The sequence below is a fragment of the Myotis yumanensis genome, unplaced genomic scaffold, assembly GCF_028538775.1.
Source record: "Myotis yumanensis isolate MYYU_CA2020_CCGP unplaced genomic scaffold, mMyoYum1.0.hap1 SCAF_3, whole genome shotgun sequence".
NCBI lineage: Eukaryota > Metazoa > Chordata > Mammalia > Chiroptera > Vespertilionidae > Myotis > Myotis yumanensis.
Window position 1 is genome coordinate 49377601 of NW_027223754.1, and position 24303 is coordinate 49401903.

Genomic DNA, 24303 nt, shown 5'->3' on the forward strand with positions numbered 1-24303 from the left:
AATATAAAATGTAATATTTTTGAGATCTTTACTTTACATATTATAATTCTATATACATGTTGTATATTCCAATCATGATTTTGTTAGTAGCATTTTATCCTATTGAATAGATGTATCATGATTTGATTATGCAATAATCAGTTAATATTGTTACGTATTTTTGACAGTTCAAACTAGAAGAAAGTTTAATGGTACGTCTTTCACAGCTATGACTCAATGATTTTCACAGTGTTAAGTTATGAGGCTTCTAGATTTTGATATTGGCACCCTCAAGCAAAAACCATGCAAATGGATAACTGCTTCTCTATGAGAAATGGCTTTCTCGAAACAAAGTATGATGCTTTAAAGGGACAGAGGCTGAAGAGAGTAATGGGGGTAGTAATTGGTCCAAACCAAAATTGGTTCACAGAAAACATGGCCTCTGGCACAGCATCTTCACCAAACAGAGAATAAAATTTATGAATATGAAATTTATCTAAATGACTTCCTAGGGCTCTGGCTGCCTGCCAACTTGCTCTGACTGTTGGATAATTGAACTGGCTCTCAATTTACATCAACCACACTTCCTCCTTATTTTAGAGGATGATGCTAATGGAAGTCAATTAGACAATGTTTTAGAAAAATCTACACTCTCTACATTCAAGTGTGAAAAAAGGGAAGAAATTTGTGCTATCTTTAAAATGTATAAACTGTGTAGAAAAAAAGAACATAAAACTTTGTGAAAAACATAGAGTAGAACACCTAAATATACATTAGATATTACCTGCTTTGAATTCTCGGTCCTATTTTATCTATCTATCATCTATCTATCTATCTATCTATCTATCTATCTATCTATCATCTATCTGTTTTTCTCTTTTTAATTTTTTTTTAATTTGCAGAATATATGGATTTCAAATGTGGGTAAGTAATGTTAAGTAAAGGGTCTCCAGGATAAACTCACAAGGACTTCATTTTTTAAAATTAAAATAAAACTTTAGTAAAGTGAGAAACAATATGGTACTACAGACATAAAACCAATCATATCAGATAAAATTAAGAAGAAATAATCAACCTGGAGGTGTAGCCTTTTTTTTTTTCTTTTCTTCTTTTCTTTTCTTTTTCTTTTTCGAGGTGTAGCCTTTTTATAAAAAAATATATTTTACTGATTTTTTACAGAGAGGAAGGGAGAGGTATAGAGAGTTAGAAACATCAATGAGAGAGAAACATTGATCAGCTGCCTCCTGCGCACTCCCTGCTAGGGATATGCCCACAACCCAGGTACATGCCCTTGACTGGAATCGAACCTGGGAACCTTCAGTCTGCAGGCTGATGCTCTATCCACTGAGCCAAACTGGTTAGGGCTAGGTGTAGCCTTTTTAATGTGAAGAATAAAAGAAAAATTCAATATCAGACAAAAATCAGCTTAGTTACAAAAAAGAAAAATCAAGTTTAAAATCATTAAATTTATAAAATATAATGGAGCCAAATTTGCAGAAAAAACAAAAGTATAGAAGAATAAAATATTTTTTTCAAAGTCATCTGGCATTCATATGTGCATACTTCAAAAGAGACATTTGTGGACCTGCACATCCTTTCTGAAAACACAAGTCTGCACATGGTGCATACACACGGCAAGGCATACCACACTTGTACGAGAGTAAAAATTAACTTAGGGAGAGACTATAATTTAAAATGGTAAGAATATTAGACTACAACTCAGTCTTCTCAGCTCCAGATTCCCCTTTTACTAGCTATGCAATTTAGACAAATTCACTTCTTTTGTATAATTAATAATACCATAAAAGCAGACTGTGAGAACTAAAAATTAAATAACTTATATAAGATCAAAGTAGTGCAATGTTTGGCATAGTAAATGTACCAATAAAGATAGATATCATATATAATAGAGAGGTAATATGCAAATTGACCATCACTCCAACACACAAGATGGCCGCCCCCATGTGGTCAAAGATGGCCGGCAGGGGAGGGCAGTTGTGGGCGACCAGGCCGGCAGGGGAAGAAAGTTAGGGGTGACCAGGCCAACAGGGGAGGGCAGTTGGGGGCGACCAGGCCAGCAGGGTAGGGCAGTTAGGGGAAATCGGGCCAGCAGAGGAGCAGTTAGTCATCAATCAGGCTGGCAGGCAGAAGCAGTTAGGGACAATCAGGCAGGATGGCAGGCAAGCATTAACGGGCAGTCGGACATCCCTCGAGGGGTCCCAGATTGGAGAGGGTGCAGGCTGGGCTGAGGGACACACCCCCCAGGGAAGAATTTCATGCACCTGGTCTCTAGTCTTATATAATAAAGAGCTAATATACAAATGGTCATCATGCCCTCATGCTGTAACGGCTCAGGCACTCAACACTGGGGAGAGGAATGGGGGCCAACCAGGCACAAATGATCTCTTGAGAGATGAATGGGGACCAGACATGCAGCCCGGGAGAGAGACAAGCCATTCGCACTGCAATCCCAGGTGCCAGCGCCTGCGGCTGCAGCATGGGAGAGAAATAAGCCACCCACCCTGTGGTCCTTGGCACCAGCGCCTGTGGCTGAAGCCCAGGTGAAGCCACCCGCCCATGGTCTCCTGTGGTTGCGGCCGGCCCGGGTGAAAGCTGGCCTGGGTCCTGGGTGCCTGCGACCAGCTGGAGGAGGGAATCCTGGGTCCCGGGTGCGGGGCGAGACAGAGGCAGTTAGGGGCAATCAGGCCAGCAGGGGAACAGTTAGGGGTGATCAGGCAGGCAGGCAGAGATGGTTACGGGTGATCAGGCAGGCAGACAGGTAGGTGAGCATTTAGGAGCCAGTGGTCACGGATTATGAGAGGCAGTTGGACATCCTTCGAGGGGTCCTGGATTGCAGAGGGTGCAGGCAAGGCTGAGGGACCACCCTCCGCCCCCGCTCTGTGCATGAATTTCGTGCACCGGGCAGGCCTCTAGTACGATATAAATAGATAAACAAGGGAAAAATGAGATGAATAGAAAATTTGTTTACAAAGAAAGTTTGTTGGCTAATATTAGAACTACTAAATATTTTTGAACATCTTTAGTAAATAACTAATACATTAAAATGACAAAGTTATGAATAAAAAGCACCCCCCAAAGATGTTGCAGGTCTGGTTCCAGACCTCCATAATAAAGAAAGTCTGGCAATAAAGAAAACTGTAATCTTTTTGCTGCTTTAATCTTGTAACAAAACACAAGATCTGCAAAACGCAATAAAGCAAAGTACAATAAAAAGAGATACTTCTGTACTTCCTTAAAGAAAAAGCATAACAGATTAATATTTATAAATTCATGATAATCAGCAGTTGTACTCCAAGATGCAGGAAGACAGAGCTGTAGATAATTAAAAGAGTGGTTTGTTCTCCTATATTTGACATTTTATAATTAATGAAGAATAATTTTCATTTGCTTTTTAAAAAATGGTAGGCAGCAAACCTTTTCTCCTTCCTGGGTAAGGAGCAGACACGTTGCAGGGGAGGAAAGGTTAAAATTTAGAAAACCACTGCAAAGAACTGTCCAGCCCATTAGCTATCTCCTGCGCTGTGAGGGGCAGGATCACTGAGAAGGCCCCACGTGGGACACATGAGCATTAACTAGCAGTCTACCACTTGGGGAAGAGGCAGGAGGAGGGAGACACTTTTTGATGGGCAGACATATAGGGAAGGTACAAAGCTGATGATAGAGATAGAATATTGAGAAAAACCCTCCAACCTGTCAATGCCACCCTCAGGTAACACCAGAAGAATATGAAGCCAGTGCAATCACTGCATGTAACCATAGTAACAACAAAACCCAAAAGCAGCTCAACTCATGACAGGATTGATCCAACCCCCCACATTAACATCCTAGCAGATAAAGAGACATATACTATTTCAAGGCATAACTCTTATACACCTAAACCTCTAATGTTCTAGACACTGGTAAGCAATCACTTAAAATTTTCAAACACAAAAAGAGACGAGAATAAAACAACTGTCTGCCAACAGGCAAAACAATGAACAGAAGTTTATTCAGAGACTATCACGTGTGAAGCTAAAAGGAAGAGAATGTAAAATGTCTATGTTTGACATGCAACAGCATGGATGAACCTGGAGGACATCATCTTAAGTGGAATAACAGTCACAGAAGGACAGATTCCACATGATTCCATTCATATGACATATCTAAAATAGTCAAACTCAGAAGCAGAGAATAGAATAGTGGTTACAAGAGGAGGCTGGGTGGGGATATGGGGACTTGTTATACAATAAAGCTTTAGTTTTGTTAGATGTTATAGTTCCATTAGTTCCATGGGGCTGCTATAACAAAAATCCTATATAAATAAAAGACTAATATGCAAATCAACCAAACGGTGGAACAACTGGTCGCTCAACGCAGGAGCTGCCCCCTGGTGGTCAGTGCACTCCCACAGGGGGAGCGCCGTTCAGACAGAAGCCCTGAGCTGGGCTCATGGCTGGTGAGCGCAGCAGCTGTGGCAGGAGCCTCTCCCACCTCCGTGGCAGTTGGATATCTGCTGAGGGCTCCTGGACTGCAAGAGGATGCAGGCTAGGCTGAAGGCCCCCTGCCGCCCCTGTCACCCAAGTGCACGAATGTTGTGCACCAGGCCTCTAGTACCATAATAAAATCACATATGCAATCACACGCATACAAAACTGCATGCATAGTCCTACATTCACAAACCACCTCATTCACACTCACACCCACCCCCGACACCCACACAAACTCTCTCTCTCACACACATGCATGCTTTAACTATTTTATATGTATTTCTAAATTGAATAGGTATATAAATATGCATCCAACTGTTTAGGAGCATTGTATGAATATGATATTCAGATTTCCTGAAAAGTAAATATTGGGTTGGGAGATGAGAGTGAACTTTGAAGGAAACATAGACACTAACATTTCATCATCTGCTTTGATTGGTAAGTTAAACTTCAACCCGACAGTAAAATTTCCACTGGCTTTAAAGCTGGTGAGGTGACTCCCCCCATTGCCTGGTATTAGTTTTCGATGTAATTAAATTTTATATATTTTATTTTCATTTTTGTTTTATTTTGTTTATTGCTTGCCCTGCTGTATCTGAAAAGAACATTGGAATCGACAAACTTTGTTGTTGAGATGATAAGAAAAATATGAATTTAAACCATTTGAATTTAGTTGTGTGCTACTAGCTCTCTCATGAACAAGCGCCTTGATGACCTCATTATAGACTCTTTTTTTCACAAGGCTGACTTCACACAAATGCCCTTTTACTACTCAAATGGAAGTTGTGCTTCCAACATAATCCCCAAGTGCCACTGCCCCATTGTCCTCAAATGTCTCTTTCAAAGCCAGTAAAAAAGTTTCCCGGGCTTTGATTTCTTTTTTGAGCATGACTTCTTTAATGCTGGCCCTATGAATTCTTTATGATTACTAAAAATGTCATTAAAAAGTCATCCTTTGAAGCTTACAGATGTGTTTCTTTTCTTTTATCTAAGTTCAACATGAACATAAAATATTACAGTAAACCTTCTGTACACTTTGTTACATATATTAACATTTACCTCTGGAAAGAGTATTTTATCACAAATATAGTCCACCAGTTTTCTATTCTTATTTCTACCACTCATAATCTGAGATTAATTATTAGAAGTCATTACTCAAGTTCTGCACTGTGAAACTAGATCTATAATTCAAAAGCAGATTTTGTATCTAAATCAACTGGGAATCTTGTTCAAAAGGATATAATAGACAGCATCATTCTTCAACATACTGATTCAGTAAGTCTGAATTGAAACATGGAAATTTATATTTTCAGAAAGTTCCTAATGATGTAATGATATTCCTGTAATGGGAGTTTTTCCCAAAACGGAGTCAGATCACACACAATAATATAAACCAATATGTCAAAAGAGTATAGCAAACACAGCTGTAAGATCATCTTCCCTCTATTCTTGCTAGCACGACACACCAACAGACACGCAGTTCATTCAGCCTCATTAAGTAATTATTGATCTTTATAACAGAATCCATAATCTAATTGGAGAACCCCTTCTGAAAAGTCTATTAGTGTAGCGGCTTTTTGATGTTCCATTTCTGTACAGTATTATTGTACTGTATAAATTGATAAACTAATTTTGTCTGAAAGGTTTACTGACACTGAACTTCAATTTCCGACTTATTCAAGATCAGAATTAAAATTACACACTAGCTTTATATGAATAATCCAATCATGTAAAAATGACTGACAAGGAATGAATACAAACAAATTGGAGAATAATTTCTTAGAGAAATATTTTTCCTAAAAACATTCCTAAAATTATACCACTTTTTTTTGTTCTTCCCAAATAACTTAGATATGAGATTAGTCATCAGCAGCCAATATTTTAAATTCACATGAATTTTAGTCATTCAGCAAATTGTAAGGCTATTTTGATAATCAACAGTTGTTATAATAGGATTATGCATATTCTTCTTTTCTGTGTAACTTACTCTAAGATACTAAATTTATGAATCCTTAATTCTGTTATTTATTGTTGGCTCTAAACTTTAGCTGACTAAATGTAAAATAAGCACCAATCCAGGAACTTGCCATCAAGATTTTGTTTGTTTGTTTGTTTTTATCTACTACAGTTTCTTATATTACCACTACAGGTAATATGCCGTGCCTTTTCAATTTATTTTCAATAACTCAACACTATGTTAAAAATATTTACATTACCTCTTACATCAGTGATTTATTAAATTAAACCTTTAAATACCACTACAAATTATCCTTCATATTTCACCTTTACATATTTCTTCTTTGAAATACCCCATCATCTATAAAAGCACTTAACTTTATGTCTTGTGTCAGGAAAATCAATGCTAGAGAAAAAATGGATGCTCATTTGAGGATTTATCTTATTGGTTGGCCCATTTCCAGATAGAATGCAAAAGATACTGAAAATATTTCACAAGACTTCTATAGGAGTTATCCTTTTTAAGAAGAGTAAATCTAAGTATGGAGCATATTTTTCCTTATGAAAATGTCAAAATTAAATAGTGGAACATCTTGCAAACTTATTATGTTAAAACTTACAACATTACATATTTTTATTCTGGATTTCCTTAACAAACCATTCAACTCTCCCATAGTGAGAAATCTCTATGGTTCTGTATATATTTGTAATCTTTTGTTAGATATATATTAATATAAATTTAATATCTAATCATTACATTCCCAATTTGTTGAATGAAAGGTGAATTTATTAAACAAAAGTAGTATGTAGAAAGTTTTGAACATATTTTAAATATGGATTTCAGTTGTGTATATGTTCTCTACAAAGAAAGTTATGTACATTACTACTTAGTGCCTGGAGAAGCCTCAAAGTGAAATAATGTGTAATGGTTAAGTTTGAACAAGGCTACATACACTTTAGAATAATTACACATGACTTTACCTTTTTCTTGACATAAACTATTAATATGGTTGTGTCTGCTAGAGTTTTTGGCTAAAATACTCCTAGGCAAATAGACATCAGCCAAAATGTCAGAGTAGGGGCCTCTAAAAGTTTGCCCTTCCAGAAAAGCAATGAAAAAACTGAAAGAAATTGTGAGAATCCATATTTCATAACTGGAAATTAACCAAACATTTGCAGAAACCAATTTAGTCAATAAAAATGGTTGAATCTTGATAGAACAGTGAGTTTTGTGACAATTTCACCTACTGGAGTCCTGTCTCCAACATTTGAATAAATTTTCTTCTTCAAGTAAAAAATAACTAGAACTGAATCCTATAGTAAAATTTGTCAAGAAAGCAGGTCATGCAAGTTCTCTTACATGTTTTAATACAAAAATTCCAGAGCACAGCTTTAATGATGTTTTGTTTACTAATGCGTGGTCCCTATTTTAACAAATGGATACTTATATCACTACATCTCTGTTCTTTAATTAAATCCAATTTTAATTATCTTCACTGATTATTCTTTTAAAAAATATTTTTATTGATTTCAGAGAGGGAGGGAAAGGGAGAGAGAGATAGAAACATCAATGGTGAGAGAGAATCATTGATTGGTTGCCTCCTGCACATCGTGCACTGGGGATCAAGCCTGCAACCTGGGCATGTGTCTTGACCAGGAATCGAACCATGACCTCCTGGTTCGTAGGTCAATGCTCAACCACAGAGCCATGTCAGCCAGGCTTTTTAAAATCCTCACCCCAGGACATGCTGGGGATTGAACCCGCAACCCAAGCATGTGCTCTGACCAGGAATCAAACTGATAACATTTTGGTTCATGGGACAACACTCAAAATGTAATTCATACATCTACTTCAAAAATAATTTTGGAATACAATAGTTCGCTTCCAGTCCCTAAAGAAAATAGCTACATGGCATTTGGTTTTTGTCCTGTTTTGTATTTGAAAGTGAAAAATGCAAGTAAGTAGGAAAATTGAAAACTTCTAAGATCCTGCAGAAGAGTAGCCTGAAATTTGTCATAGACTTTGCTGTCTTCAACAGTGGTTCTCTGATCTGGTACTCAGTAGAATTACTTGCAGACCTTATAAACCATTAACATGTCTTTCTTATCTGAATTTATAGTGAAAATATATCATGACAAACCACAATAATCAGAAAAAGACTGATTTTAGTGCTTAGCAGACCTGATAGTAGCTACTAAAACTAGTATCATGGTAAGACAACTATAGGTATATCAACTTACCTCTAAGTCTCTGAGACTATCAGACAAAGATGAGGAAATAGCATCATTTTTCTGCTTCTGGGTTTTAATGATGGAATGGGGAGAAGGGACTTTCATTTTCTTAATAGTAAAAAAAAAAAAAATAGCACAATTCTCAGATAAGTTCAACATAATTCCTTACCTTTGATAATTTTTTAAAACTATTCTCAGAATTGAGGAGCTTTATGAGAATTTTAACTACTTTATAATAATATGAATGGTGCAGTAATAAGAGCCTTGCCATTTTTCAAAGGTTAGTCTTCTAGACACCCTAGAAAAATCACTTATAAATATTAGAAATAATAAGTTTTGTTGAGATAAAACCAATCTTACCAACAAAATAAATCAATGGTTAAGAATATGTGAATCACATACTCTTACAATCTTCTAATCTTTATCTTTTAAACATATTAAATAACTAACTCAGTTTTTTGAAAAATATGTTTTTATTGATTTCAGAGAGGAAGGAAGGGAAAAAGAGAGATAGAAACATCAATGATGAGAGAATCATGGATCAGCTGGGGATGGAGCCTGCAACCGAGCACATGCCCTGACTGGGAATTGAAACGCGATCTCCTGGTTCATTGTTCAACACCCAACCAACAAGCCACACCAGTCAGGCTAGTCCTTATCCTTTTCTTTTTGAGTCTCTAAAAAGTTATGTTGAGTTTCAACAAAAAAGGCACAATGACATTACTAGTTTATCATTTGAAAAACTTCAGCTGAAATAGGTCTTTTTTCTTCTGAAAAATCCAAAATCTGCCATCATCAAGGCACTGAGCAACAAACATGAGATTTCCTATGTCCAAGTGCCAACGTGACAAGGTGCCTGTGATAAAAAAACAAAAAAATAAAAGGTCTGAGAGAAAGCATCATATCAACTATCACTGTCCCTCAGAGAAGTAAGTTTCAGAAGGAAAATATTCTGCCTGTGTATGCTCATGTTCTTCTTACCTTGTGGAAGTAGTTAGTAAGCAGTAGCAAGAGCTTCAAGAATGAGTTTTCTGTCTAAAAATCATATTCAAAGAGAATTCTAGCATTCATCCTAGATGAATGCTAGAATTCATCCTAGTGTTCCAGAAAGCATGAAAGAAAGGTGACCCTGTCTTTCAGTGTTCACTCACTAAGCCTCATCATTTCCCAAATGATCCTACTACTATATAATACTACTAGAATAATAATATATTGCTTTTTTTCCCCCTAAAGGATCTTTTTTTAAAATTAAATCTTTATTGTTCAGATTATTACAGTTGTTCCTCTTTTTCCCCCTCATAGCTCCCCTCCACCTGGTTCCCACCCCACCCTCTGCCCTTACCCACCCCCCACTGTCCTCGTCCATAGGTGTACGATTTTTGTCCAGTCTCTTCCCCCACCCCCCACACCCCTTTCCTCCTGAGAATTGTCAGTCCACTCCCTTTCTATGCCCCTGATTCTATTATATTCACCAGTTTATTCTGTTCATTAGATTTTTTATTCACTTGATTTTTAGATTCACTTATTGATAGATATGTATTTTTTGTTCATAATTTTTATCTTTACCTTTTTCTTCTTCTTCCTCTTCTTAAAGAATACCCTTCAGCATTTCATATAATATTGGTTTGGTGGTGATGAATTCCTATAGCTTTTTCTTATCTGTGAAGCTCTTTATTTGACCCTCAATTCTGACTGATAGCTTTGCTGGGTAGAGTAATCTTGGTTGTACAGTGGGGCCTTGACTTACGAGTGTCCCGACTAATGAGTTTTTCGAGATATGAGCCGTCTCTTGGCCGATTTTTTGCTTTCAGTTGCGAACTAAAATTAGGGTTACGAGCCAGCTTCAGATACCCTACTGCTAGTTACGTAGGAACGTCACAGTGAACGCCACATCAGCCCAGCATCACGTGTCTCACTTGTTCACAATTGATTTGACATACGAGTAATTTGATTTATGAGCTCCGTCATGGAACGAATTAAACTCGTAAGTCAAGACCCCACTGTAGGTTCATGCTATTCATCACTTTGAATATTTCTTGCCACTCCCTTCTGTCCTGCATAGTTTCTGTTGAGAAATCCACTGACAGTCATATGAGTACTCCCTTGTAGGTAACTGTTTTTCTCTTGCTGCTTTTAAGATTCTCTCTTTGTCTTTTGCTCTTGGCATTTTAATTATGATGTGTCTTGGTGTGGTCCTCTTTGGATTCCTTTTGTTTGGGGTTCTCTGCACTTCCTGAACTTGTAAGTCTATTTCTTTCACCAGGTAGGGGAAGTTTCTTGTCATTACTTCTTCAAATAGGTTTTCAATATCTTGCTCTCTCTCTTCTTCTGGCACCACCATAATTTGGATGTTGGTGCACTTGAAGTTGTCCCAGAGGCTCCTTACTCTACCGTCATATTTTTGGATTCTTTTTGCTTTTTGTTTTTCCATTTGGGTGTTTTTTGCTTCTTCGTATTTCAAATCTTTGACTTGATTCTTGTGATCCTCTAGTCTGCTGTTGTATCTCTGTATATTATTCTTTATTTCAGTCAGTGTATGCCCAATTTCTATTTGGTCCCTTTTCATATCCTTGAGGGTCTCACTAGATTTATCTAGGGTCTCACTAAATTTATCAGTGGTTTCTAGAAAAATTTTGAAAAACATTATAACCGTGGTTTTGAACTCTATATCCAGTAGTTTGCTTTCCTCCATTTCTGTCATTTGTGACCTGTTTCTATGTCTCCGCATTATGGCTGCTTCCCTGTGTTGATAGAGTGGCTTTCTGTGCTAGGTGTCCTATAGGTCCCAGTGGCTCAGCCTTCCCAATTACCTGAGGTGGACACTCATCGTGCACCCCTTTGTGGGTTTTGTGCACAGTCTTGTTGCAGTTAAGCCTTGATTGTTGTTGGTATCACTGGGAGGAATTGACCTCCAGGCCAATTGGCTGTGAGAATCAGCTGTGTCTACAGTGGGAGAACTTCTGTGCTGAAGACACCCCTCTGGGGCAAGACTGGCTTCAGTGGGGCTTTGGTGCTCACTGAGTCTGCCCCCTGAGTGTGTCCCTTATGGGTCTGAGGAGTTGTAATCTGGATGGTCCCACTCTGACCACTGGGTACACGGGCTCTTGGATCTCTAAGGAGGTGCTAATTTAGCCTCTGCCTGAGGCTACCCAGCAGGAGCTATGGAGAGATCTGAGATTCCTCTTCTTTGTTTGGGGTTTGGAGGAGCCCAGATGAGGCCCAGCTGTGAAACAACGTAAGCTGCTGTGGGGCCTTGGGCTTTCTTTTGGATATTCGGGGTCTCTCTGACCCAGCTGCAGTTTGTTAGGAAATTTTAGATTGCCAAGGGCCAGGCTATTCAAATGTAAAAGCCTCTGTGCACAGCTTGGGTGGGGCGGGGTCTCAAGGAATCAACAGGGCGGAGCAATCAGCTATGGCTAATCCTTAGCCCTACCCTAAGAGGCCCTGGGTCTCAGTGTCCTGCAGTAATTGCTGCAAGCACCTCTGAAAGAAAGCCGCCCTGGAGTTCTGCCCAATGCCAGACAGTCCAGTTTCTCCCCGTATGAGTCTGGGTCCCCAGAGACTCCCCCGGAAATGGAGTTCAGAGCAGTCGGGAGCTTGTGTCTCCCTCCCAATTGGAAAAGACAACCGCGTCCTCAGTTGCCAGCCCTTTCCACGAGCGCCTCCGTACCTCTGCACTTTACTTCTGCACCTCCTCTGAGTCTCAGTATGCTTTACTCTTTCCTTCTAGTTGTAGAATTTCCACTCAGCCAGGCTTCCTGTGGTTCTGGATGATGTTCGTTTTGTCGTTTAGTTGTATTTTTGAAGTGGTTGTGAGAAGCAGCAATTTCCAATGTTTACCTATGCCGCCATCTTGGTTTCTCCCAATAATATATTGTTAATGCTAGAATAACTCCAGAGATACTTTCTGTAAAGGGTCAGATAGAAATATTTTTGGCTTTGTGGGCCAAAAGGAATAATCTGATAAAAAAAATAGATAAAAAAAAGAATCTGGATATTATGTAGATAATCACATAATAAGAAATGAAACTAACTTTTATATATTTCATTTACATATTTTATGAAAATATAAGCATAATAATTTTAATAGTACAAATATAATAAGAACAAAAAAATTTTGTGTGGGGGGTTTACAACATTTTGCTTGATTGTATTTCAAATTTAATATTTCCTATCAAAATTGATCACAAAGATTCATAAGTTAATGATAAAAAGGAATGAGATTTTACATAGCTTATCTTTGAAAATCTTCACATAGGTACTGTCAGGTACTGATATTAATCCATAAGCATATAATTAATTGAATACATTTATTGCTTAAATGCCATTTATGGAAGTCTTTTAAATTCTTTTGATATTTGCCTCTTGGTATGTCATTACATTGCAGATTAGTCACATCCAATTGATAGACCTCTCCTGCAATCAAATAGCTTATTAAACATAGAAATTTCCTAAGAAAATTTATCCACTGAAAATTTGTATTTGATTGGAGATAATACTTGTTTTAACTTTTGACAGCATGGGAAGTGGGTAAAGAAGCTTGAGAATACTTGTGATTCAAAATACTGTCACTGTCATCAAAATGATTTTACTACTGGATAAGCCTCACATATAAACTTCCTCTTTTAGTTTTTGGATGAATTATTTGAGAAACTATTCTATATAAAAGTTATTTCCAGAGCCATTCAACAATAGTGGCTAAGGACAGTTATCATTCAGAAAAATGTCAGTTTCAGTCCTGAGCTAAAAAAAATCCCACTAAAACATTAGCACAGCTCGCTCATTATACTGAAGGGTGGCAGGGCAAGTAGGTTACTCCACTTGTGTCTGACTAAACATTACAGAACTTACAATGGTTAAATCCACCAGAGAAATTAAGTTCATCACTGGATGTCTGGTTAAATTTACATGAGAGAATGTTTTCTGCAAAGTATGTTGATGAATAATACAATTATTGGAAGTTTTAGACACCATCTGTTTCATTGTAAAATTTCCCAACTAATCCTTTTCCTTCTCTACACATTTCCCCCACTATTCTTTCTGACACATCTTAGGTTGTACTGAATTAGTATTTTTTCATCTACTTTGAAATTTTCCTTCTTGTAATTATTCTACACAGACTATTTGAGAGTTTAATTCTTTGGTCACTTTCTACTTTGCATTGACCCATCTGATTAACAATGAAAAATGAACATACTGGTAATATGTGTACACTTTTCAGAAATAAAAAAACACACAAAACTATACAAATAGTTGTCCTGTTTTTTTCATCAACTAAGAAAGTTGCTCCCAATGTTCTCAACACTTCATTCAATTGCTTTAACAGGCTCACAGTCTTCACTTGTGAGTTTTTTTTTATTTTGATTACCTTTACTTTCAAATGCTACAATCACAAAATTCAATTAATTACCAGCAATAAATGGCTCTTAGTAATGGCTAATTCAGAAAATTTACTTAACAGCTTCATTTTTAAAAATATTGATTTCAGAGAGGTAAGGAGAAGGAGAGAGATAGAAAAATTCATCGGCTACCTCCTGCATGCCCCTTACTAGGGATCAAACTCATAATCCGGGCATGTGCTCTGACCTGGATTCAAACAGTAACCTCCTGGTTCATGGGTAGATGGATCAACCACTAAGTAACACTAGCTGGGCAGCTTCATGTTTTCAAACTAAGTTCTTCCATGAAAAAATATTTCATTTTCAATTTCTTAGTTTTTCTAATCATTGTTTTTGATAAGTTGGGAATATTGTGCTGAGTCTTTGTTTTGGTAATATAAATATATATAATATTGTTTTAACACTATTACTAGTACTATTGCATAATAAAGTGAATTATTTGCCTTCTAATTTGTTAAGAAAATAAACGTCACTGTGACTTTGAAAAGCACAATATTAAAAAAAGCACAATATTCAAAGCCCATTTTTCTTGTTATGACACGATAAGTATGCACTAGTAATAAACAAATAGAAAAGACAAGTCAAAGTAAAGTGATGCATGTGACAATCAAAATGTATAATACATGGACACAGACAATAGGGTGGTGAAGGCCTGGGGTGGGGGACAGGACAGGTTAGAAGGGGTCAATGAGGGAAAAAGGGACATACTGGTATATAATACGTTTGACAATAAAGATTAAAAAAATACAATAAGAAATAATGATATAAGAAAAAAATTTCTTTAGCAATTAAAAAATGCTATGAAATTACAACTGAATCACTGCAATTTGTAGTGTGTCAAACAAAGAAAACTGATACTAAAAAAGCTGCATGGGATGTCTTATGACCATTAAACTCTACTGCTCTAATGAGAAAAGAGCCATGGACAATACAAAAATGAACAGGCATTTATGTGTTTCAACTAAATTTTATTAACGGACAGTGAAATTTGAGTTTCATATAAATTTCAATAACATAAAATATTATTTTCAATTTTCAAATCCATCGAATAATGTAAAAACCATTATTAGTTCATGAATTATGTAACAGAAGGTATTATACAACTTTTGTCCCGAAGAGAAAAATTTGCCAACTATTGTTCTAGAGTAACAATATTGTTTTGCTTCTGTTAATTATAATTAAATAACTATAGAGGTAATAATAATCACCTAATAATTACATGCTAATTAAATTAAACAATTTACATAATTGAAGATGTAAAAATATTGAAGAGAGGTTTCCTGATTAATGTGCTTCAATGTGTAATTCATTTTAGGAACTTCAGGAGCTGACCCCAAGAAACAGACTAGGGTGAAAATTTAAAAAAAATTTTTGTCTCCTAATATATCCTGTAGCAATATATTAATACTCACTACAGAATACACTTTTCATTTTTTTTTAGAGAGTGAGGAAGGGAGGGAGGTGGAAAGGAGGGTAAGAGGAAACATCAATGTGAGGGAGAAACATCAATCAATTGCCTCCACATAAGCCCACACAGGGGATTCAACAAACAACCTGGAAACATAAAATTCCTAGAAGAAAATATAGGGGAAAAGCTTCTTAACATAAGACTTGGCAACAACTTTTCGGCTATGACACCAAAAGCATAAGCAACTAAAGCAGAAATAAACAAGTAGAACTACATCAAAGTACATAGTTGTTTTTTTAAAAATAAATCTTTATTGTTCAGATTATTAGTTGTTCCTCTTTTTCTCCCCATAGCTCCCCTCCACTCAATTCCCACCCCACCCCACGCCCTTACCCCCCCACTGTCCTCGTCCATAGGTGCACGCTTTTTGTCCAGTCTCTTCCCGCACCCCACACCCCCTTTCCCCAGAGAATTGTCAGTCCACTTCCTTTTTATGCCCATGATTCTATTCTATTCACCAGTGTATTCTGTTTATCATATTTTTATTCACTTGATTTTTCGATTCACTTGTTGATAGATATGTATTTGTTGTCACTTTGTTGTTCATAATTTTTATCTTTACCTTTTTCTTCTTCTTCCTCTTCTTAAAGAATACCCTTCAGCATTTCATAGAATACTGATTTGGTGGTGATGAACTTCTTTAGCTTTTTCTTGTCTGTGAAGCTCTTTATCTGACCTTCAATTCTAAATGATAGCTTTGCTGGGTAGAGTAATCTTGGTTGTAGGCTCTTGATATGCACCACTTTGAATATTTCTTAACACTCCTTCTGGCCTGCATAGTTTCTGTTGAGAAATCCACTGACAGTCATATGGGTACTCCCTTGTAGGTAACTGTTTTTCTCTTGCTGCTTTTAAGATTTTCTCTTTGTCTTTTGCCCTTGGCATTTTAATTATGATGTATCTTGGTGTGGTCCTCTTTAGATTCCTTTTGTTTGGGGTTCTCTGCACTTCCTTAACTTGTAAGTCTATTTCTTTCACCAGGTAGGGGAAGTTTCTTGTCGTTACTTCTTCAAATAGGTTTTCAATATCTTGCTCTCTCTCTTCTTCTGGCACCCCCATAATTTGGATTATGGTGCACTTGAAATTGTCCCAGAGGCTCCTTACACTACCTTCATATTTTTGGATTCTTTTTGCTTTTCTGGTTGTATGTTTTTTGCTTCTTCGTATTTCAAATCTTTAACTTGATTCTTGTGATCCTCTAGTCTGCTGTTGGATCTCTGTATATTATTCTTTATTTCAGTCAGTGTATGCTTAATTTCTAATTGGTCCTTTTTCATATCCTTGAGGGTCTCACTAAATTTCTCAGAGGTTTCTAGAAGATTGAGTAACCTTATAACTGTGGTTTTGAACTCTCAATCCAGTAGTTTGCTTTCCTCCATTTCTGTCATTTGTGACCAGTTTCTTTGTCTCCGCATTTTGGCTGCTTCCCTGTGTTGATAGAGTGGCTTTCTGTGCTAGGTGTCCTATAGGGACCAGTGGCTCAGCCTCCCTAATTACTTGAGGTGGACACTCTTTGTGCACCCTGTTATGGGCTGTGTGCATAGTCTTGTTGTAGCTAAGCCTTGATTGCTGTTGGTATCACTGGGAGGAATTGACCACCAGGCCAATTGGCTGTGGGGACCAGCTGTGTCTACAATGGGAGAACTACTGAGTTGGAGACACCCTTATGGGGCAGGACTTTCTTCAGTGGGGCTTTGGTGCTCACTGAGTCTGCCCCTTGAGTGTGTCTCTTATGGATGTGTAGAGTTTTAATCTGGTATGGTCTCACTCTGACCCTTGGGTACAGACTCTTGGATCTGCAAGGAGGTGCCAAGTCAGCCATTGCCTGAGGCCATCCAGCAGGAGCTGCAGAGAGATCTGCAGATTCCTCCTCTTTGTTTGGGGTTTGGAGGTGCTGAGATGAGGCCCAGCTGTGTAGCAATGCAGGCTGTTGTCAAGCCTTAGGCCTTCTTTTGGTAGCTCTGGGGCTCTCTGGCCAGCTGCAGTTTGTTAGGTTTTAGGTGGTGAGAGCACAGGGCATTCATATGCAGAGGCTGCTGTGCACAACTTGGGTGGGGTTGTAAATTGGGTGGGGCGGGGTCTCAGGGAATCACCAGGGCAGAGCAAACAGCAGTGGCTGCCAGTCTGCCCTGCATTGGAAAGGTCCCTGCATTTCTGCATTCCGTGCCCCCGTGCAGGAACAATGATCACTGCAGGCACCTCTGAGAGAAAGCTGCCCTCGTTCCTGCCTGATGCCAGATAGTCCAGTTTCTCCCCATATGAGTCTGGGTCCCCAGAGTCTCGCCCAGAACTGGAGTTCAGAGCAATCGGGAGCTTTTATCTCCCTCCAGATTGAAAAAGAGAACAGTGCACCCTGTTGCCAGCCTGTTTCGCGTGCTCTTTCGTACCTGTGCACTTCTGCACCTCTCCACCTCCTACCAGTTTCAATGCGCTTTTCTCTTTCCTTCTTGTTGTAGAACTTCCACTCAGCCAGCCTTCCTGTGGTTCTGGATGGTATCTATTTTGTCCTTTAGTTGTAGTTTTGATGTGGTTGTGCGGGGCAGCAAGTACGAGTGTGTACCTACGCCGCCATATTGGTTCCTCCTCACATAGATTTTTGATAACTTTTCCAAGCAATGTTAAATATTACATTTGCTTTCCAAATGATCAATATAAGACAAAGTGTGCATATATAACTTATCTATTTTTGCACTTTAGAAAACAGAAGCTGATAATTTAACTCCAAGCATATAGGACTGATAACACAGATCTTCAGATCCCTATGGTGAATTTTAGATGTTATTATTGGTTCTAGTAAAAAATATTTTCAGCACCAAGAATGAACTATAACTACATAAAAAGCAGACAAATTCTACTAGGGAAGAGTTACTATAAAAGCAGTAACCATACAAAAGGCTATCCTTCTCCATCAGGGAAGTGTTGTAAATATAAAGGAAGATGACATGCAGCTCCTCTTTTATTAACTGAAATCAAATTTTCATTTCCTCTGACTCCTGCTCTTCCTTATAATTACTGCTTCCCCCTGATCTATAGTTTCCCTCACATTAGGATATGTGCACTCACTAATTAAACCCTGATATCTGATGATGTCTTAGCATGATGGCTCTCTAATCCATTATCTTTTCAGCAAAGATTGGGAAGATGCATTTTAAGGCACTTGACTGAGAGGCAAAAAAAAGAAGGATAAGTATCCACCATTTCAGAGATTTTCTAACATAGCCTTATATATATTTAACAATTGATCATATTATATTTAGTATGAATTTATAACCAAATATATCAAGGAATCCACCCCCCCCAAAAAAAGTTTAGTTACAAATAGTGTGATTAAGGAAAATGGAAATATTATCTCAAAACCTTCTGTAAATTAGGTGCATTATAAATTGTGAACATAAATCCACCTACTTATATGTTAATATTCCTTTTGTACAGAGGTGAATGTTTGACTTGCCCATTGAATTTGGAGTGTACAGTGGTAGATATATTTTCTGGATTCTAATTATATGAAAGGTGACTGGGACAATCAAGCCAAACAGGTACAAATAAAATACCAGAATTTTGAGGAATTAATCATTTCACTGAGATGGATTTTTCTTCTGACCATGACCCAACTGACATGACCAGCTGTCAGAGAAAACAAAAAGAGGGGTGTGTTCATAAGGTTTGGCAAAAAGTCATGTAGGTAATTGCTTAGACCAAAGGATTAATTGTCTTTTAAACAACCAGCTGCTATTTACTTGCCAGTCATTTTTTTTGACATATATTCTACCTCTACACTGATTTTTAATGTTTAAACCAAAATATATTTTTCTTTCTCATAGTACTATCTCCATAATTTAGAAGATTATGTTTCAAGACTATTCAGATCCAAAAAATAATAAAACATCTTTCATACTCAACCTGAATTTTTCTTTCAAGTTACCTCCTCTACTTTCCTGATGCTCAATTTATTGTCCAGTCAACACATTCTCCCAGGAGAAATGTGTATGCATCTTTGTGAGTGTGTTTTGTAGAGAAAGCAAAGTCACTTCACAGTTTAAAGTTATACACATAACTGAAAACACAGAAACAAGCATTATAAAATACTGACAATAAAATCAATTACTGTACACCAGGACAGAAAAAAATTTAAAAAATAAGGAACCTGGCCCCTTTTCAGTTAACATTCACACCATATTTTCTTAACACACACAGCCCCAAACTGTCTTACCCATAATATCTCTTAGCATACTTTTTTATGTTTTTTTCAAAAAGGGAGTTGATTGATTATATGTCCTCAGTTTAGAATTGAAAAATAACATTATGTTATTTCAGGTTTCTTCAAATTTAATAAAATCCAAAACTGAATATCTCTACAGAATAGAATATCAGCCAAGTAGTATGTTAGGCAAATATTAAGCAATTTGCCTTTCTTCTTTACATTTCCTGACAAATCTTATTTTCACAATTACTGTAAACTAGCAAACTAGTTGAGAGATATTAACTGTCTAGTCAAGATCATAGAGCTTTACATCAACAAAGCCAGGATTAAGCTTCAAAATTCTTTAAATGATGAAAATCAGAAATAAACCAAGAAACAAATAAAGCATCCTTGCAAAACAATCCAGTTTGTCCACGGTAGAAAAAGTAAATTCTGTTGAACTCACTCAACTTGACTAAGTATTCCACTTAGTCTGTATCTGGGTCAGCCAATAAGTTCTGAATCTCAAATCCATTGGTTTTAACCAAGTGACATTGGACAATCTATTTAACGTCTCCTTTAAAATAATAAAATCAGAGGTCAGTGAAATTACATGTATTGGAAGTTAAAATTGGATCATATTGGAAGTTAAAATTCAACAGACTTTGATTTCCAATATAATGTTCTTTATTGTTTTTTAGTTGCTTTAACAGAATGATATAACATTGTTTTTCCTCTTGAGAGTTAAACACTTAAAAGATGGAAAAACTCACTTTTAATGGCTTTCCTCTTCTTTGGAGTTGGGATACAGATTTTATTAAAATATGGGATTGAAAATATTGGTAGGGTCATATTAAAAACGCATGCTAAAGTTGAAACTAAGGTGGTAGCAGTAGGGCAAGAATGAAATTAATCAATTGAGAATAAGAATATTTAATAAATAAGATTTACAGGACTTAGCTTCAGATTAAATTTGGTGGATAAAGGATATTGAAGAATCAAAATTGTTTTCTATGAATCTAGTTTGTAGAAATGAAAGGCACTTCTAGATCCAAACAACCTGTATATTTGAGAAATTAATAAGTGGTCAAAGCCTAAATATGCAAGTTATGTAACTGCATTAAAATACTGCCTTAATAATTTAGACAAGACATCAAAATTCTATGGTGATATTGCCTGTGATGTGCCCATTAACAAAAATTATAACATAGGAATTAAAATTAATTGCTTAGTAAATGCTTAATTCTTGAGTCACCTGCTGCACAAAGGACTCTCTGGTCACTCCAATCAATGGATTTATTTCTATTTAACGTTGTCCAGGCTATTTACACGACCTTGTCTTGATTGTAAGGTCTTAGAAGGCAATGCTCTTGGGATACTATCATTTTAATGACAAAGCATTTTGGTTAGGGTCATTTTATTTTGCATTAATTAATGGAGTGGGGGGAAAGGAGGTTTATAGTTGTGAGTACACAAACACAGAGTTTACTCTTATATTATCTTTATTAATTATTATATTATTTACCATATGAGCAACTGTAAATCTACTTTTGCCCACCCCTGTATATTTGAGTAATCACTGATATATCTATCCCAAAACAGTCAATAAAAGCTTTCTATTCAGTTTGCTATATTTAAGATAACAGGTATAAAATATGATGGCACTCTCATGTTAAACATTGTTAAATAGCCTTTCATTTCTCTCCAGACAAAGGATAAACTCTTTAGCTGACATATATACATCAGTCATATTAAACTATAATTACCAGAAAATGTTATTTTTCTCTCAAGCCTTTTGCACAAGCATCTTTCTATACTGTATAAAAAATGTCCTTCTTTTAGAATGTCGTTAAGATAGTACCTTCCTGAATGACTATATTTTAAAACACACACACACACACACACACACACACACACACAACCCAATCTGAATTAACTCCTTTACTATGTGCTTACATATCTCCATTTGTTTCCTATTATAACTAACGACCATAATGCCTGTTTGTTGTCTGTTATTAAGAGACAGTATAAGGAAAATTACTATTTTTGTACTTACTACACGCTCCAATCTCTGCATGCAAAACTCTCAATAAATGAATAAGAATCAATTTAACACAATTTCTAAAACCTAAAGGTTATGAGAAGTACTGACTCTTTGATTTTCAGCCTTCCCACATATCTCCACAAACAGAGCAACTAGAGAACAGGCAAAAACTTCAATACAGCATATAAAATAAAACTCAGTGATAAGGGTTCCATTAGAATCTCCAAAATTCGAATAAGTGGAGAAGAAACTGAGACACACATAAAACTTGTAGGATAGTAGCAACAGTGTGCAAGAAACAGTAAAGAAAGTTCTAAAAGTCCTGAGAGTTGCAAAACATCTAATTGCCAGTGGGAAAACACAAATGGCCAAACTGAATACTGCAGAAAAAAGTAGGAGTACATGTGTGATCTCCAATTAAATTGTAACTACATTTGAAAGAGCATTTGAATGACTGGATAGTACTAAAACTATTGGGGATCTATAAACTTATAACATTCTCCCTTAGACAAAGCTTCACACTGAGAACAAACTTTTGGGTGCTAAATTAAATAGAATAGGGGTAGGAAAATAAGAACAAAGGGAAAAAAATTGAGCTAAAAGAGAAAGTGAGTACAAGCTGATCTCAAAAATTATGAAGCAATTTAGGAGCCACTCTCACTCATTCTCTTCTTCCTGGAGTGCAGGAAAAAGCCATGTTTCTTAAACACAAACACAGCAAAAAGAAAAAAAAGATAGTACCGAAACTTAAAGTTATTGTAGGGGGAAAAACACATCAGAACATTCCCCTCTGAAAATAAACTCTAAAAGGTATTCCCACAAAGCTGAAGAGAATGATAAACAAATCTTTCTAAAGAAACCAAAGTGACTCAGTACAAGGAGAGATAGTATAAAAGAAGAGAGTAAGAAAAGTTTTTTTTTTTTAAGAAATTCGAAATTGAGGCAATTAAAGAAGATTTGAAAAGAGAGTTGACAGAATTCAGAGCTGTATCTTTAACCATTTTTAGGTTGCTATTATTATTTCCTTCTAGTTTTTGTTGTCCTGACATGACTATTTTCCCATTTCCATTTATGTTTGCTTTCAGTGTCATATTCCATTGTAGGATAAGGTATCCCAATTTTAAAATGACTCAAGGTAGATACTTCCAGAAATAATCATGCCTCTTATCTAGTCTCTTCTCTTGCTTAAATCTCCTTTCCTTTGTATAGTACAGCCCTAGTATACTTTCATATGGGTTGTTCCTTACAACATACTTTTTGAGGTCCAAGTCAGTGTTGCCAAATTTATTTGGATTACTTTTTTTACATTACTTTGTTTGGCTGATGTCCACTTACAGAAAAGTTGCTTATCTCGAACTATGAACCAGGAGGTCATGGTTCAATTCCTGATCAGGACACATGCCTGGGTTGCAAGCTCAACCTCCAGTAGGGGGCATGCAGGAGGCAGCCAATCAATGATTATCTTTCATATCTGATGTTTCTATCTCTCCTTCTCCCATATTCTCTGAAATCAATTGAAAATATATTAAGGGCCTTATCTCCAAAATTTATAGGGAACTCAGACAACTTAACAAAAAGAAGATAAACAATCCAATCAAAAAATGGGCAAAGGATCTAAATAGACATCTTTCAAAAGAGGACATTCAGAAAGCCAAGAGACATATGAAAACATGCTCAAAGTCACTAATCATCCGTGAGATGCAAATCAAAACAACAATGAGGTACCATCTCACACCTGTCAGAATAGCCATCATCAACAAATCAACAAACGACAAGTGCTGGAGAGGATGTGGAGAAAAAGGAACACTTGTGCACTGCTGGTGGGAATGCAGACTGGTGCAGCCACTATGGAAGACAGTATGGAGTTTCCTCAAAAAACTGGAAATGGAACTCCCATTGGACCCTGTGATCCCACTTCTAGGAATATATCCCAAGAAACCAGAAACACCAATAAGAAAGGATATGTGCACCCATATGTTCATAGCAGCACAACTCACCATAGCTAAGATCTGGAAACAGCCTAAATGCCCATCAGTAGATGAATGGATTAGAAAACTGTGGTACATCTACACGATGGAATACTATGCTGCTGTAAGAAAGAAGGAACTCTTACAATTTGCAACGGCATGGATGGAGCTGGAGAGCATTATGCTAAGTGAAATAAGCCAGTCAATGAAGGAAAAATACCACATGATCTCACTCATTCATTGATAATAGAGACCATTATAAACTTTTGAACAATAATAGTTACAGAGGCAGAGCTGCCTCACACAGATTGTCAAACTGCAGCGGGAAGGCCGGGGAGGGTTGGGGGGCAGGAGGGAGGGGGGTAAGAGATCAACTGAAGGACTTGTATGCATGCATATGAGCATAACCAATGAACATAAGACACTGGGAGGTAGGGGAAGCTGGGGTATTGTCAAGGGTGGGGGAAAAAAAGGACACATATGTAATACGCTTTGTAATGCTTTAAGCAATAAAAAAAATTAAAAAAAAAAGAAAAAAAATATTAAAAAATAGAATGTCAAGGGGGGAGGGAGGAAACATATGTAATACTC